The sequence below is a fragment of the Gorilla gorilla genome, chromosome 12 (genome assembly GCF_029281585.2).
Source record: "Gorilla gorilla gorilla isolate KB3781 chromosome 12, NHGRI_mGorGor1-v2.1_pri, whole genome shotgun sequence".
NCBI lineage: Eukaryota > Metazoa > Chordata > Mammalia > Primates > Hominidae > Gorilla > Gorilla gorilla.
The window spans coordinates 109379516-109397868 of record NC_073236.2 but is presented as its reverse complement, the minus strand read 5'-3'; the positions used below and the strand labels follow the sequence as shown (position 1 = coordinate 109397868).

Below are 18353 nucleotides of genomic sequence, written 5' to 3'. Positions count from 1 at the left end.
TTCTATTTTTATTGCTAATGATAATTGTAATAATGACTGTTATTGTATATGCATATACTATATATGCAATAATTGACGTTAGTGTTCACTTTAATTTTATGTATTTGATTTTGTCATTTGAATCAAAATCAATGTGTTGCTTATAGTTGTCTTGGAAAAATTATAAAGTTGTCTGATATATTTGTTTTAACTTACTCCCAAGGATTGCTTTTCTAGTAGAGTATTTGATTAGAGATTACAACAAAAAATAATTTTAACAGGGATTAACTGATGTCTTTTCAAATTTTTTATTAAATATTTTTATTTAAGTTCAGGTTTACATGTGCAAGTTTGTTATATAGGTAAACTTGTGTCATGGGGGTTTGTTAAACAGATTATTTTGTCACCCAGGTATTAAGCCTAGTACCTGTTAGTTATTTTTCCTGATTCACTCCCACCCTCTATCCTTCAATAGGCCCCAGTGTCCCCTCTGTGTGTCAATGTGTTCTTAGCCTTTAGCTCCCATTTATAAGTGAGAGCATGTGGTATTTGGATTTCTGTTCCTGCGTTAGTTTGCTTAGGATAATGGTCTCCAGCTCCATCCATGTTCCTGCAAAGGATATGATCTTATTCTTTTTTATGGCTGCATAGTATTCCCTGGTGTATTTGTACCACATTTTCTTTATCCAGTCTACCATTGATGGGCATTTAGGTTGATTCCATGTGTTTGCTATTGTGAATAGTTGCAGTGAACATACACATGCATGTGTCTTTATGATAGAAGAATTTATACTTCTTTGGGTATATATCCAGTAAGGGGTCTGTGGGTTTTTAGGTCTTTGCAGAATTGCCACACTGTTTAACACAATGGTTGAACTAATTTACACTCCCACCAGTAGCATATAAGCATTCATTTTTCTCTGCAACCTTGCCAGCACCTGGTATTTTTTCTTTTTAGTAATAGCCATTCTGACTGGTGTGAAATGGTATCTAATTGTGGTTTTGATTTGCATTTCTGTAATGATCAGTGATGTTCAGCTTTTTCCTCATATGCTCGTTGGCCACATGTATGTCTTCTTTTGAAAAGTGTCTGTTCATGTCTTTTGCCCACTTTTTAATGGGTTTTTCTCTTGTAAGTTTAAGTTTTTTATAGATGCTGGATATTAGACCTTTGTTAGATGCATAGTTTGAAAAAATTTTTTCCCTTTCTGTTAGTTGTCTGTTCACTCTGTTGATAATTTCTTTTGCTGTGCAAAAGTTTTTAGTTTTCTGAAATCCCGTTTGTCAATTCTTGCTTTTGTTGCAGTTACTTTTGGTATCTTCGTCATGAAATCTTTGCCAGTTCCTGTGTCCAGAATAGTATTGCCTTCCGGGTTTTTATAGTTTTGAGTTTTATATTTAAGTCTCTAATCCATCTTGAGGTGATTTTTGTATATCGTGTAAGGAAGGGGTCCAGTTTCAGTCTTCTTCCAGAACCATTTATTGAATACGGAGTCCTTTCCCCATTGCTTGTTTTTGTCAGCTTTGTTGAAGATCAGATAGTTGTAGGCGTGATGCCTTATTTCTGGGTTCTCTATTCTGTTCCATTGGTCTATGTGTCTGTTTTTGTACCAGTACCATGCTGTTTTGGTTACTGTAGCCCTGTAATATAGTTTTAAGTTGGGTAGCATGATGTTTCTAACTTTGTTCTTTTTGCTTAGGATTGCCTAAGCAAAAAGTGAAGAGCTCTTTGGGCTCTTTTTTGGTTCCATATGATTTTTAAAATAGTTTTTTTCTAGTTCTGTGAAGAATGTCATTGGTTGTTTAATAGGAATAGCATTGAATCTATAAATTACTTTGTGTAGTATGGCCATTTTAATGATATTGATTCTTTCTATCCATGAGCATGAAATGTTTTTCCATTTGTTTGTGTCATCTCTGATTTCTTTGAGCAGTGTTTTGTAGTTCTCCTTGTAGAAATCTTTTCACCTTAATGATTAACTGTATTCCTCGTTATTTTATTCTTTTTGTGGCAATTGTGAATGGGATTGTGTTTTTGATTTGGCTTTCAGCTTGACTATTGTTGGTATATAGGAATATTAGTGATTTTTATACATTGATTTTGTATCCTGAGACTTTGCTAAAGTTGTTTATCAGCTTAAGGAGTTTTTGGGCCAAGACTTTGGGTTTTCTAGATATAGGTTCATGTCATCTGCAAACAGGGATAGTTTGACTTCCTCTCTTCCTATTTGGATGCTCTTTATTTCTTTCTCTTGCCTGATTGTTCAGCCAGGATTTCCAATTCTGTGTTGAATAGGAGTAGTGAGAGAGCATCTTTGTTTTGTGCCAGTTATCAAGGGGAATGCCTTCACTTTCGTCCATTCAGTATGATATTGGCTGTGGTTTTTGTCATAGATGGTTCTTATTATTTTGAGGTATGTTCCTTAAAAGCCCAGTTATTGAGAGTTTTCAACATGAATGGGGTGTTGAATAGTATAGCTTTCCAGTGGGAATATATTTTGTTTCTAAATTCACCATGTGTTGTCTCCATATTTCAGGATTAGGTCAAAGCAGAATACTTTTTTTTTTTTTCTTTTTAAGGCAGAGTCTCATTGTGTCCCCCGGGCTGGAGTGCAGTGGCCTGATCGCTGCAACCTCTGCCTTCTGGGTTCAAATGATTCTCCTGCCTCAGCTTCCCGAGTAGCTGGGACTACAGATGCATGCCACCATGCCTGGCTAATTTTTGTATTTTTAGTAGAGTGGGGTTTTGCATGTTGGTCAGGCTGGTCTCAAACTCCTGACCTCGAATGATCCACCCGCCTTGGCCTTTCAAAGTGCTGGGATTCCAGGCATAAGCCACCATGCCCAACAAAGCAGAGTGCTATATGACAGATAAAATCAGTGTCATCAGCTGATGTGGAAGCCAAATGTGGCAGGGAGAGCAGGAATTTTATTAGCACGTGGTCAAGAAGCCAAGTACAGATTAGGATTTGTGCCAGGTTCACCTGGAGACTCTATTCTTGACTCAAACAGATGGTTTGTTTAGTAGCAAGGATTTTGGTGATAACAACGTTCAGAGAGTCTTCCTCTTGTGCCATCCTCTCAGAATTTGGACTGAATGCCTTCTCTATCTAATGTATAGTTGTCACCCTGAAATCTCCCTTTCAGGATCATCCTTCTTGACCTCTCATCTATGATGATCTCTTACTTGCTGTATTTCAGATCTCCCTTAGTCTTCGTTTACTTCTTTTAGTGGAGCCCATTTTCCAGTAGCTTCTTTTTAAAAGATTGTATGGGAAGTCACTTTTACACCTGGCATGTCTGACGGTGTTTTTCTACCAACTACTCTAACACTTGCTACAGGGACGGGTTGGAAATAATTTTCTTTAGAATCTTAGAGTTTTTGTTCTGTTTTTGTCTTGCTCCTGGTATTGGCTGCTGAGATGTTCAAAGCTGGTCTAATTTTTAATCCTTTGTATGTAACCTGTTTTTTCCTCTCTAGAAGGTTTGTGGAACGTTCTTTGTCTCCACTGTTCTGTAATTTACAGTGGTATTCCTTGGTGAACATCTGTTTTCATCCATTATCTTTGCTTTTAGTAGGCTCTGTTAATGTGGAATGTCATTTTCTCCGGTTCCGGGGAATTTTTTTGAGATTGTTGTTGCTGATTTCCCCCTCTCCAATTTCTCACAACTCTTTTTGGCCCTTGTATTACTGGCATATGGGACCTCGTGTCTTGGCCCTTTCATATATTCTTTCTACTTTCCATCTCTTTATCTTCTGCTGGGCTTTTTGGGAGATTTTTTCTCAACTTTATTTTCTAACTCTTTGGTCGTGTATAATTTTTGCTAATCATTTTTGCTGTTTTAAACTTTCAGTAGCTCTTTTATTCTCTGGATATTTCCTTTCTTCATTTTATTTTCCCACAAGAACATGTTATTGTTTCCTGATTGCAGTATTTATTGTCTTTTTGAAAATGTTAAAGATGGTTTTCTTTGAAGTTTTCTTTTCCCCTGAATAGTTTATTTCCTTCAAGTATACTTTTTTTCTGTTTAATTTAGTCTCTAATGTCATGTTAGAGTGTTTGCTCAGAAGTCTCATTATCTGTTCCTAATAAAAAATGGGTGATTTAGAAAGCCAGTAGAGGCTTGCAAGTAGGTGAGGCTTGTGAACTTTGGGCTTTACTGAGGGGTGACTTATGTGGGCTGTTTATTAGGGAATCCCTCAATGTTTCTGTATTTTCGAACTCCTGACCTCAAGTGATCTGACCGCCTCGGCCTCCCAAAGTGCTAGGAATACAGGCATGAGTCACCGCGCCTGGCCTGTTTCTGTATTTTTGTCTTTCCTCATAGCCTGGTCAGATATCCCAGAGAGTACACTCCTGTCTTCTGCCTAGGACTGTGCTGTTCAATACTGTGGCCACTACCCACATGTAGCTATTTAAATGGAAATATAATTAAGTTAAAAATTCATTTCTTCAATGGCACTAGCCACATTTCAGATGCTCAATAGCTACATGTAGCTAATGGCTGCAGTTTTGGACAGCATAACTAGGGAACATTTCCATCATTGCAGAATATTCTATAGGACAACTGGCATAGGACCAAAGATCTTGTTGCCAGCCATCTGAGAGCTCATCCAGGGAAGATGGTCTGAGGTTTTAGCATTCAGGATTCAGCATGTATATGGTCACTTAATCCCACTGTTCTTAGAGTGGTGACCATGCCCTAAACTGTGCATTTCCTAATTGGGAAACTCTGTTTTACCTTCTCTAGAGAATAGACATGCAAGTTTATGCTGGGGTAGGAGAGGGACGGTTACCCAGAGGTGCAGAGAGAGAAGGGAATCTAGGAATCCACCTGCCCCTCACTCATTACCTAATCCTCTTTATTTTGGCAAACTGCCATTCATCTCCATTTGCATCCAGCAGTACCTGATGCTTCCGCCTCCTAGGCCTTAGGAGGATTCTGTGGGTTTGTTTTCAACTTTTTCCTCTGCTGGCTTACACTTTGTCTTTGCAGGTCAGCCAGGATAGTCAACATTTGGCTTTCTGCTTTCCAGCTTTTAAAATGTTCTTTTTTTGGTTATTCTTTGTAGGTGTGGGATTTTTAGTGTGTTTTTTGAGAGAGCACAATTAGATATTTCATCTTAATATGAAACTCTTCAGACCTTTTTAGTTTTGTTTTTAGTTTTTTGGAATTCTTATTTTATTTCATGACACATTTGTTTTTATCAAAATTAATAAATTTATGTAAGCAAAAATATAAAAAATTAACCACTGTATAATGTATATATAAAAGGTTATCATATTCTAGATAATGCTTTGTAACTCCTCATTTTCCTTATGTTGATATTGTTCTGCTGGATGTCTTCTCTTTGCCCTCTGGACACGCTCTCCATTCTTTTCTTTTGTCTGCCTCAAGAGACCCAGGGGGCGCACTTTTCTCTTATTTCCAGTTGGGTGAGGTCAAGGGGAAGGAAGCCCTCGCAGGAGATAAAAGGGTGGATGGAGATTAAGGAGAGGATATTTATCTCCAGATAGCCTCTTTGTGGCATAATCTTGAGCTTACTATGCCCCTCTGTTGAAATCAGACCTATTAATACACCTAGAAATACATGTACTCACATACACAAATTTACATAGATGTACACATTTTTTAAAAATTTGGCTTAAGGCAAAAATGGGATCATGCCATCTATTATATTTTGCAATCGGTTTTATTTACTGAATGTCAAGGATACCCAGTCATATCAGATGATGTGAGTTTCCTTATTCTCTTGAATGCCTGCTTAGTATTTCATAATAAATGTTAAAATAAATGTTCCCCCTTCTCTTATTGGTAGGCTTTATTATTGCCCACTGTTTATTATTACAAATTATACTTACATGAATAATGTTGTACCCGTTTCTCTGTGTACTCCTATAAATATTTCTGCATGATAGAGTTCTTGAAATATAATTATTAATTAAAAATGCACATTTCTGTCTTGACAAGTACTGCCTTATTACTAACTTAAAGGGTGGTACTTAATTTACAGTCTTAGTAGCAGGATAGAAAAATACATTTGTATCTATAGCCCTGCTAATGTTAAATATTGTGAATATTTTCAGTTTTTCTAATGAGATAGAAGGAAAATGGTACTTTAATTTATATTTTACTGATTACTAATGAACATATTTCACAAAAGATGTGTTAGGGTTTTTCATTGAAAAATTTGTTGAATCTAAACTGAGTTTAGATTAATTATTAATGTGTAGTTATATATAAATATACTGTTTGCTACATTTAACTATATGCATTTAAATACATAAATATCAATAAATATATGTATATATAAGTCAGCACAAGTTAATTTTCATTTTCCTGCATTTTTGGAAAAAATGGGGAATTTCTAGGGTTCCCTAGTTACTAGAGTAAAAAATGCAAGAAGTGCAACTTTAGTATAATGTAGTTGAGTGGTTTTGTGTGTACTTTATTGACCCCTAGTCTCATGAATGAATGAGTTTGCATTTGCTTAAACAATATGCTTAATTCATTATATGCTTTTATTATTCATTATTTACTTTTTGGCCTTTAAACTCTCTGCAGTTTTGGATTCTTTTCTCTGTGAAAGGAAAATATCTTGGGCCCCCCAAATCACTAAGCTAAAGGAAGAAGTCAAGCTGGGAACTGCTTAGAGCAAACCTGCTTCCCATTCTATTCGTAGTCACCCGTCTGCTGAGATAAATACATATCTGCTTGCCTCCTGTGGAGGGGCTAATCAGAAACTCAAAAGAATGCAACCATTTGTCTCTTATTTACCTATGACCTGGAAGCCCCCTCCCTGCTTCAAGTTGTCCCGCCTTTCCAGATAGAACCAAATGTTCATCTTACGTATGTTGATTGATGTCTCATGTCTCTCTAAAATGTATAAAACCAAACTGTGGTCTGACCACCTTGGGCACATGCCTTCAGGACCTCCTGAGGCTGTGTCACGGGTGCCTGTTCTCAACCTTGGTAAAATAAACTTTCTAAATTAACTGAGACCTGTCTCAAATTTTGGGGGCTCACAACTGCATTTTCTGAGAATCTCCTTGGTTATAGGTTCTCTTAGCTCTCTCAATATAAACAGTGTCAGGGACTCGTTAATGGAACTAAATCTTTCATTCCTTTACTTGTAAATACTACTGATAAATCAGCAGCTTGCTTTTGAGGCTTTTGTTTGGATGAGGTGAGAATGTAAAGTGCCTATTTTAGGACATACTTGACATTGTCAAGGGACATAACAAGGTCCTTTTGAACCTTCACATTTACAAATCTATTGTAGCATATCACTTCCCCCAAGAAGTGCATATGAAATAAGTAGAACAGAATAAAGGCTTTTTGAGATTAGGATACTAGACAGTTGGCCAGAGTCATTAATTACTACCTAAATGGTTTGTTTTTTGACATCAGCCTTGCAGTGTTCACAATTCAGTTTTGAGTTTCAGCAGATTACTTCCATGTTATGACCTTTGGATTATTCATGAATAGTTGAATCTCTAGATGTTAAATATGTAAATACCAGGAGCCCTCTGTAAAGTTCCTGATAGGTATTCGGTGGTCAAAAGGTACCCTATATTTAGAATTTCTGTGTTAGTAGAGGCCCCAGAGAGGTTTTCCCCTAACCTCCTAACTTTATAAGTGAGGTGTCCAGGTTAAGTAATGTGGTTGTGATCCTCTGGCTGTTGAGTGTTGGAGCTGCATCACAGACCTCTGTGATACCAGCGTCTGTCAGTCCTGGGATTTTTGCCAACAAGTCCCATGCACTCTCTGTTTGGATCCAGAGCAGGCTCTTAACAAAATCAATCTGTATACTGATTGAGTTCATGTTTATATACATTTCACTTTTGAAACGTTTATATACATTTCACTTTTAACATTTATCCTAAAACATGACTCATATGCCTTAGATATTTTTCCTCCACCCCTAGTGACCTGGCAAATGTGGTTTTCTTGGCTATCCTGGCCTGGGTGTGTGTACTTTCTCCCTCAGGCCTATGTTGTTGTAACCCCCGCTCCCCCCCGCCCCCATTGTGTACCTATACCTCAGTAATATGAGTTTAAAAAGTTTTCTGATTAAGCCATGCTGTTTCAAATTTCTGTGACTCTGTAGGTTATTGCCTGGAGTATTCTCTCCCCTCCCACAACCACTTTTCCTCCAAGAGTCTAAAGCCTTCTTTAATCCCTGTTAGCAGAGTTCATCTTGTCTACTTTGATCTACCCTTAACACCTGTTGCATACCTCCTATCCCTCTATTACAGCATGTATCACAGTGAATTGCAATCATTTATTTTCGTACTTAGCTTCCCCATTAGACTCTGAGAGTAACGCTAGTTGCTAACACTTGACTTGTTATGTGAATAAAATAACTAAGGAGATTCTATGAAAATGTTTCCTTCCTGAGCAAGGAACTATAGGTATCCTTAATGGAGTCCGTTAATCTTTGTCAGGGAGTGTCCTCCCACACTGTCATATGTTACCTTAAAGAATAACATACACAGTTATTAGTGAGGTTATTAAGATTGTTGTTAATTCGCTGAAAGGAAAGTGGTCATTTGGAAAAACTTGTTAGGTTACACTTGAAGTAGGCATAGTTTTTCAGGATTATCTACAGTTCACTTTTCTATCTCTGTTATATCTATCTCTGTTATTTGTCAATAAAATGTTATATGCCCTTTTAAAACTGCACTTAGTTTTCAAATGTCTTTTTAAAAACAGTATCGGTATTATACAAAGAATGCACAAAACATGATACTAAATTGCAGTGTTTTTAATTACTTTTCAATCATGGCGTTTTTTATTTTAAAGGGTTTTTAAAGATTAAATATTTAATTTGTCAGTTATTTAACCCAATTTTCTTCTAGCAGAAGCTGGCAACTCCCGTTCCTTGCCCTTCCCCAAGTTTTGGTTTGCTATACATTACGTTAGGTATTGAGGGATAGTAATGAGAGACAGGACTAGCTGGATTTCCTAGGCCGACTAAGAATTCCTAACCCTAGCTGGGGAAGGTGACTGCATCCACTTTAAATACGGGGCTTGTAACTCAGCTTACACCCTACCAATCAGGTAACAGAGAGCTCACTAAAATACCTGTTAAGCTAAAAGCGGGAGGTAAAGAAATAGTCATCTATCGCCTGAGAGCACAGGGGGAGGGACAACTATCAGGATATAAACCTAGGTATTCGAACTGGCAGTGGCAACCCCCTTTGGATCCCATCCCATTGTATGGGAGCTTTGTTTTCACTCTATTAAATCTTGCAACTGCACACTCTTCTGGTCCACGTTTGTTAGGGCTCAAGCTGAGCTTTCACTCGCTGTCCACCACTGCTGAACGTCGCCGTCGCAGACCCGCCATTGACTTTCACCCCTCTGGATCTGGCAAGGTGTCTGCTGCGCTTCTGATCCAGCAAGGCGCTCATTGCCACTCCTGATCAGGCTAGAGGCTTGCCATTGTTTCTGCGCGGCTAAGTGCATGCATTCATCCTAGTAGAGCTGAACACTAGTCGCTGGGTTCCATGGTTCTGTTCTGTGACCCATGGCTTCTAACAGAGCTATAACACTCCCCTCGTGGCCCAAGGTTCCATTCCTTGGAATCCGTGAGGCCAAGAACCCCAGGTCAGAGAGCAAAAGGCTTGCTGCTATCTTGGGAGCAGCCCGCCATCATCTTGGGAGCTCTAAGAACAAAGACCCACCAGTAACATCTGGTGGCCTGTACAGGGATTCTCCAAAGCCCTGAGTAATAGTGGACCACTTTCACTTGCTATTCTGTCCTATCCTTCCTTAGAATCAGAGGAAAATACTGGGCACCTGTTGGCCATTTAAAAATGATTAGCATGGCTGCTGGACTTAAGACTCAGGTGTGAGGCTTTCTGGGAAAAGGCTAACAGCCCCCATCTGGGTTGGGAGCATTGGTCTACCTGGAACCAGCTTCCGCTTTTACAATTTTCCTGGGGAAGCTGAGGGCCTACTAGAGGCAGAAAACTGTCATCCTGAATTCCCGGCATTGGCCAGTCGAGATCATGGTGCAGCCAGAAGTCTCTACTCCACAGTCGCCCAGGCATGCACCCCTACCTCTCCTTCTGACCCATACCTCCTGGGTCCCAACCACCACTTTCTTGAAAGTGTAGCCCCAAAATTCTCCTTACCTCTGAATCTACTTCCTCCAGTCCCTGCCTCCTAGGTACTAATGCTTCAAACTTTCACTCCCTCTCCCAGGTGTTAGAGCAAGTTGTATCTCCAAAGGGATCTAGAGAAGCTCTACACTGCATCCTTAGGCACCTAGGCTATGAACCCAGGGAGTCTTGCCCCTGGTGTCTCTCCCAATTTAGGTATACAGCCCTCGACGTGGGTAGTTATGTGGGACCCGTTCCTCACCACCCTTGCCAGGGCCCCAAATTTGTAAATGGCTAGGAGGATTGCTCTCCCATTGTGTAAGATGCTCTCCTCCCCCAATTTCTACCCAGCTTACCCCCGCCTGCAATACAATCTCCAAGCCTCGGCTCCTTGGCCAGGGCCTTAGAACTGATAACCCAGTACTTTAACAACTGGAACTGGGTCTACGACAACATAATAGATCAGGATGAAAGCAAATTGAATAAATTAAAGGGAGGAGCATATTCCTATAGTGGCAAATGGGGGCAACGAGCAAATGTCCTTCTGCTGTGTTCCCAAAATCCATCTACCAAAGGGAAGGGAGAAAGAGAGGGGAAAAAGAGAGAAAGAGGTAGAGAAACAAAGGGAGTCAGAGAGAGAGAGACAGAAAGTCAGACAGAGAAAGAAAGAGAAGTAGTAAAGAAAAAAATGTACCCTATTCCTTTAAAAGCCAGGGTAAATTTAAATCCTATAATTGATAATTGAAGATCTTCTCCATGACCCTGTAACACTCCAATACCACCTTGTTATCAGTGTAAACAAGGGCGTAGCCAAAAGCGCTGAGGCCACTGACAACCCGTAGCCTTCCTATCAAAAATCCTTAACCTAATAACCCACAGATGGCTCAAATGCATTCAATCTGTAGCAGCAACTGCTTTGCTAGCAGAAGAAAGTAGAAGAATAACTTTAGAGGAAACCTCATTATGAGCATACCTCACCAGTTCAGAAATATCCTAAGTAAAAAAGGCAAAAAGGTAGCTTACTGACTCAAAAATCTTAAAGTATCAGGCTGTTCTTTAGAAAAAGATGATTTAACATTAACCACTGAAAATTCCCTTAACCCAGCAGATTTGCTAACGGGATTTAAATCTTAATTACTATACCAAGTTCTAACCAGACCTAGGAGGAACTTCCTTGAGGACAGGACAATAAATAGTTCCTCCCGGGTGATTGAGGGAAAAAAACACAATGGGTATTCAGTAATTGATAGGGAAACTCTTGTAGAAGCAGAGTTAGAAAAATTGTCTAATAATTGGTCTGCTCAAACGTGCGAGCTGTTTGCACTCAGCCAAGCCTTAAAGTACTTACAGAACCAGGAAGGAACCATCTATACCAGTTCTAAGTTAATTTAGACTAAACAAAGTCTTAGTAATAGCAAAGGACCTAAAAGCCCAAGGCCATGCAATAGCCCCTGCAGTACTCCAATTTTAGGAATGCAGAAGCCCAACGGACAGTGGAGGTTAGTGCAAGATCTCAGGATTATCAATGAGGCCGTTGTCCCTCTATACCCAGCTGTACCTAACCCTTATACTCTACTTTCCCAAATACCAGAGGAAGCAGAATGGTTTACAGTCCTGGACCTTAAGGATGCCTTTTTCTGTATCCCTGTACATCCTGACTCTCAATTCTTGTTTGCCTTTGATGATCCTTCGAACCAACATCTCAACCCACCTGGACTGTTTTACCCCAAGGGTTCAGGGCTAGCCCCTATCTATTTGGCCAGGCATTAGCCCAAGACGTGAGTCAGTTCTCATACTTGGACACTCTTGTCCTTTGGTATGTGGATGATTTAGTTTTAGCCACCTGTTCAGAAACCTTGTGTCATTAAGCCACCCAAACACTCTTAAAGTTCCTCGCCACCTGTGGCTACAAGGTTTCCAAACCAAAGGCTCACCTCTACTCACAGCAGGTTAAATACTTAGGGCTAAAATTATCCAAAGGCACCTGGGCCCTCAGTGAGGAACACATCCAGCTTATACTGGCTTATGCTCATCCCAAAACCCTACTAACTCTTGGATGTGCCTCACCCTGCACTTCAGGCCATACATTTCAATCCCTGTATCTTTAACCTCCTTGTTAAGTTTGTCTCTTCCAGAATTGATGCTGTAAAACTACAAATGGTTCTTTAAATGGAGCCCCAGATGCAGTCCATGACTAAGATCTACCGTGGACTCCTGGACCGGCCTGCTAGCCCATGCTCTGATGTTGATGACATCAAAGGCTCCCCTACCGAGGAAATCTCAACTGCACAACCCCTACTGTGCCCCAGTTCAGCAGGAAGCAGTTAGAGTGGTCGTCAGCCAACCTCCCCAACAGCACTTGGGTTTTCCTGTTGAGAGGGAGGACTGAGAGACAGGACTAGCTGGATTTCCTAGGCCGACTAAGAATTCCTAAGCCTAGCTGGGGAAGGTGACCTCACTCACCTTTAAACATGGGGCTTGTAACTCAGCTCACACCTGACCAGTCAGGTAGTAAAGAGAGCTCACTAAAATACCCATTAGGCTAAAAGCAGGAGGTAAAGAAATAGTCAATCATCTATCACCTGAGAGCACCCGGGGAGGGACAATGATCAGGATATAAACCCAGGCATTCGAACCAGCAGTGGCAAGCACCTTTGGGTCCCCTCCCGTCGTATGGGAGCTTTGTTTTCACTCTATTAAATCTTGGAACCACACACTCTTCTGGTCCATGTTTGTTACTGTTCGAGCTGAGCTTTTGCTCACCATCCACCACTGCTGAATGCCACCTTCTCAGACCGGCCATTGACTTTCACCCCTCTGGATCTGGCACCGTGTCCGCTGCGCTTCTGATCCGGGGAGGTGCCCATTGCCGCTCCCGATCAGGTAGAGGCTCGCCATTGTTTCTGCGCGGCTAAGTGCGCGGGTTTGTCCTAATGGAGCTGAACACTTGTCTCTGGGTTCCACAGTTCTCTTCCGGGACCCACAGCTTCTAATGGAGTTGTAACACTCACCGCATGGCCCAAGGTTCCATTCCTTGGAATCCGTGAGGCCAAGAACCCCCCAGGTCAGAGAGCAAAAGGCTTGCTGCCATCTTGGGAGCGGCCCACCACCATCTTGGGAGTTCTAAGAACAAAGACCTGCCGGTAACAGTAAGATAAGAAAGACATAAGGCTTTCTCACTAAGTCTGTATAAATTCTAAAATTCAGAATAAGTTTTGTATGAGGTATTAAAAATTTAGTTTATAATTGTAACATTTTTATTTTATAGGCTATTTAAAAATAGATGTATATTTAACTACAGATGTAATACATTCTTGAAAAGGAAGCGTAGTGTAACATTTCAGACTGAGTGTGGACTCTCACACCAAGTTACCTGGCTTAAAGTTCCAGTTTTGTTATTTACTAGCTGTGTAGCCTTAAGTAAGTTCCTTAACCCCTTGCTGCCTCAATATCGTTATATGTAAAATTAAGGTAATGAAAATACCTACATTATGAGATTGCTGTGACTGGTGAACAGGTCGGCATGTAAAATATATGAAACAGTGCCTGACATATTTTAAAAGCTAGATACATTTTAGGTGTTACTATGGTTGAAATAATCCAGAAAATTAGAATTCCCCGTATTATAAGAGAATAGTAAATATTGTCAGATTTTTATATACATAGCATAATTTTAAAAAAATTTATTTAAAAATCTACAAACAGTAAAGTTCACTTTTTAAAAAATATACTTTCTATGGATTTTCACAAATGTATATAGTCTTGTGACTGTCAGAGATGTGTGAACTGGAACAAATCCATCTTAAATAGGAGCTGGGTAAAATGAGGCTGAAACCTACTGGGCTGCATTTTCAGACAGTTAAGGCATTCTGAGTCACAGGATGAGATAGGAGGTCACCACAAAATTCGGGTCATAAAGACCTTGCTGATAAAACAGGTTGCAGTTAAGGAGCTGGCCAAAACCCACCAAAACCAAGATGGCGACAAGAGTGACCTTTGGTGGTCCTCACTGCTACACTCCCACCAGCACCATGACAGTTTACAAATGCCAGGGCAATGTCAAGAAGTTACCCTATAAGGTCTAAAAAGGGAATGCATGAATAATCCATCCCTTGTTTAGCATATCATCAAGAAATAACCATAAAAATGAGCAACCAGCAGCCCTCAGGGCTGCTCTGTCTGTGGAGTAGCCATTCTTTTATTCCTTTACTTTCTTAATAAACTTGGTTTCAGGTTGCACCGTGGACTCACCCTGAATTCTTTCTTGGGCGACATCCAAGAACTGTCTTTTGGGGTCTGGATCAGGACAGCTTTCCTGTAATGTGACCTAACTAGGAAATAGAACAGTTTCCTCAACCCCCTAAACTACTTCTTCTTTTTTTTTTAGAGGGAGTCTCACTCTGTCACCAGGCTGGAGTGCAGTGGCGCCATCTTGGCTCACTGCAACCTCTGACTCCAGGTTCAAGCAATTCTCCTACCTCACCCTCCCTAGTAGCTGGGATTACAGGCACGCGCCACCACGCCCAGCTAATTTTTGTATTTTTAGTAGAGATGGGGTTTCATCATGTTGGCCAGGATGGTCTCGATCTCCTGACCTCGTGATCTGCTCCCTTGGCCTCCCAAAGTGCTGGGATTACAGGCATGAGCCACCGTGCCCGACCAACCCCCTAAACTTATATTGTGTTGTTTCTTTGTAGTCAAACCATCTCCCTACTTGTAATCTTTGCCAACCACTGATCTGTTTCCTTATCCTTTGAGTTTGCCTTGTCTGGAATGTCATATAAATGAAATAGTCCAGTAAAAGATTTTAAAATCATATCTTTTGAGTCTGGCCTCTTTCATTCAGCATAATACATTTGAGATTAACTCAACATGTTGCATGGATCAGTAGTTTGTCGTTATTCTGAGTAGTATGCCATTGTGTGGATGTACTACGGTTTTGTTTATCCATTCTCCCCGACTGACATTTGGGTGGTTTCCAGTTTTTAGTAATTATGAATAATGCTGCTGTGAATAATTACGTATAGGTTTTTGTGTGAATATACATTTTCATTTGTCTTGGATATTCAGTAGAATTTGTGGGTTTTATTGTAAGTGTATATTTAGGATTTTAAGAAACTACCAAACTTTTCCAAAGTGGCCATCCCATTTTGCATTCCCACCAGCAGTGTTTGCAAGTTCTGGTTGCTGCATATCCTTGTCAGCTCCTGGTATTGTCAGTGGTTTTATTGTTTTAAAATTTTTTTTTTAGCTATTCCGAATAAGTGTATAGCTAGCATAATTTGGAACCAAGTTTGTCCATCAAACTCTTGAGACTTGGAAGAAGATACAGAATAGGGCTGGATTAAATGCAGAGCCACATAGGAGCTCATAAGGAAGAGATGGAGAGACCATCAGATTTGTGAGAGCTTTGCAATTTCTGTCATATTCACTGTTGTAATCCCCAGATGACTAACATAGTGCCTGGCACACGGTAATTGGGATATCTTTGTATGTTTATTGAATCATTGAAAATCAACAAATGATTGAAAGGGAAGGAATAGAAGTAGGATGGAAGTAATTTTAGATTAGATTTGGTCTGAGTAATCCCAGTATATTCATGTGACACACACCTTTCTACCTGCTTAAGTCTGAGTTTAGAGACATATTTCAGGGCTAATTTCTGGCCCCTTCGCAGGAGAAAGAGAGCATGATATAGCAGAAGAAGCAGTAAGCAGAAAAGATTTGATGCTACTAATTTGTTGTGTGGATTTAGGAAAGTCTTCTTAACTCTCCTGAGCCTCAGCTTCATCACTGCATAATGAAAATATTTTATTATATGATAGCTAATTTATTTTTTTCTGTTAATCACATCAAATCAGAAATTGGTGAGGAAGAAGCATGCCAGAGCCTTGATAAGGGAAGCATTATATATGGATACAACGTGAAGTGTAGCTCTACAGGGAGTTGAGGGGTGAGTGTTAAACATAGAGCTAGCTAATCACTAATTGGCAGAAAAAAAAACAGTAGATAGAAAAAGGTAGTCACAGGGTTTCAAATACAGCAGCAGCGTTGCAGGACTGGGGGGCGGGGTGGGTGTATAAAAGGAAGTAGGCATTAACAATACCAAATTAAGATGTTTGTAGGTTTTTTTTTTTTCTGGGGAGAAGCTAGCTATAGTGTCATCAACGCAAAGAGGAGGACCTGAGCCTCAGAGAAAACAAAGTTGAGGATAGGTGGTAACACAGACCACTCCAGGCCCCATGTGTGAGCTCTGGGAATTGTTCAGCATGCTGCTTTCCAGTGGCCTTTTTCTCTACCATTATTACTCCATTACCCCACTTCTTTAAAGTTTAGGTCTAGAGTTTAGCAAAAAGCCAGCTCTTAGTTGATATTTATTCAGTTTGTACTTTGAACGATTTTGTACACGTACTGTCAAGTATCAGTAGAAATTTAAAAATAGTCGGCTGGGCACAGTGGCTTACACCTGTAATCCCAGCATTTTGGGAGGCTGAGGCGAGCAGATCATGAGGTCAAGAGACCCAGACCACCCTGGCCAACATGGTGAAACCGTGTCTTTACTAAAAATACAAAAATCAGATGAGTGTGGTGGCGCGTGTCTGTAATCCTGGCTACTCCGGAGGCTGGGGCAGGAGAATCGCTTGAACCCGGGAGGCAGAGCTTGCAGTGAGCCCAGATCGCACCACTGTACTTCAGCCTAGCGACAGAGTGAGACGCCATCTCAAAACAAACAAACAAACAAACAAACAAAAACTTAGTATTCAGTCTTGATTGTGTGTTTTAAGGGATTTAACCTGTTTTGTTGTTTGTCTGTCTGACATTTTTCAAAAGCACCATGACGTTTGAAAATGTATTCTGTTTCCTGTTGTGATTCTTTTAAAATATTCAGAGGTCTTGATCTCTCGGATACCTTTTTGCTATATAGATTATAAGGCTATTTTTTTTTCATCGTTTTAATGTTTCTAAAAATTTTATTCTGAGGCAAAACACAGTTTTTCTCTAACATAGTTTAGGTTGTAAAATCAAATGTTTATTCATTTTAGACTGTGTGTTTCCAACAAGCATTTATTTTAAAACATCTGTATGATGTTCTGGTTATGAGGACCCCCTACAGTAATCCTTTGGAAATAGCCAGTGAAGAGTCTAAGTTCTACTTAATCCTTCAACTCAAAAAGAGTCAATTAAAGACCAAGTACCCAAGATGTTATTTTCAGATTCTAATATAAAGAATTAATATTTCTGAATTTTAAAAAATTTCAAAGTACTCTGCTAACTTGCCATTGTTTTTAGGTGTATAGTAGTCCCCTCCTTACCCACAGTTATGCTTTCCATGGTTTGAGTTACCCAAAGTCAACTGTGGTCTGAATGTTATATGGAAAATTCCAGAAATAAACAACTGATGGGTTTTAAATTTGTGTGCCATTCTGAGTAGCAGGATGAAATCTGATGCCATGCCTCTCTCGTCGCATCCAGGACGTGAATTATCCCTTTGTCCAGTGCGTTGATACAATATATGCTATGCTACCTGCCTCTTAGTCCCTTAATAGCAGTTTCGGTGATCAGATTGACTGTCGAGGTATAGCAGTGCTTGTGTTCAAGGAACCTTTATTTTACTTAATAATACATTATTAATAATAGTTATTAATCTCTCACCACGCCTAATTTGTAAGTTAAACTTCATCATGGTATGTATGTAATGTATATGTAGGGTTTAGTACTATCTGTGATTCAGGCATCTGCTGGGGGTCTTGGAATGGATCCAAAGTGGGGACCGTTGTACTCAACTTAGGAAACTCATCTGTAGTTTTTAGTCAATTGCTTCTACTTCTGGGTAGGAAAAAACTCTGGAATATTTTATGAGTTTGTGTTAGATAACACCTTAGAAAAGAAAATACATGGTTTTATGTTAAAAAAAAAAGGCTTCTTAAACTAGATAACTCTTTTTGGAGGTCAGATATTTGCTCTGTTGAGAGTATCAGTTTCTTTTTTTTTGAAACAGTCTCACTCTGTCGTCCCAGCTGGAGTGCAGTGGTGCGATCTCGGCTCACTGTAACATCTACCTCAGCCTCCCACGTAGCTGGGATTACAGGCACACTACCACAGCTGGCTAAGTTTTGTATTTTTAGTAGAGATGGGGTTTCACCATGTTGGCCAGGCTGGTCTCAAACTCCTGGCCTCAAGTGATCCGCCTGCTTCAGCCTCCTAAAGTGCTGGGATTGCAGCGTGAGTCGCTGCACCCGACCAGAGAATATCAATTTCTAA

At 39.9% G+C, this 18353-nt stretch overlaps 1 protein-coding gene across 9 annotated transcripts in view; it reads left to right on the top strand.

The window, feature by feature from the left end:
• The window catches only part of LCLAT1 (lysocardiolipin acyltransferase 1), a 197241-nt gene that overhangs the window by 61322 nt on the left and 117566 nt on the right, over nucleotides 1-18353 (top strand). The gene's annotated exons all lie outside the window — the stretch shown is intronic.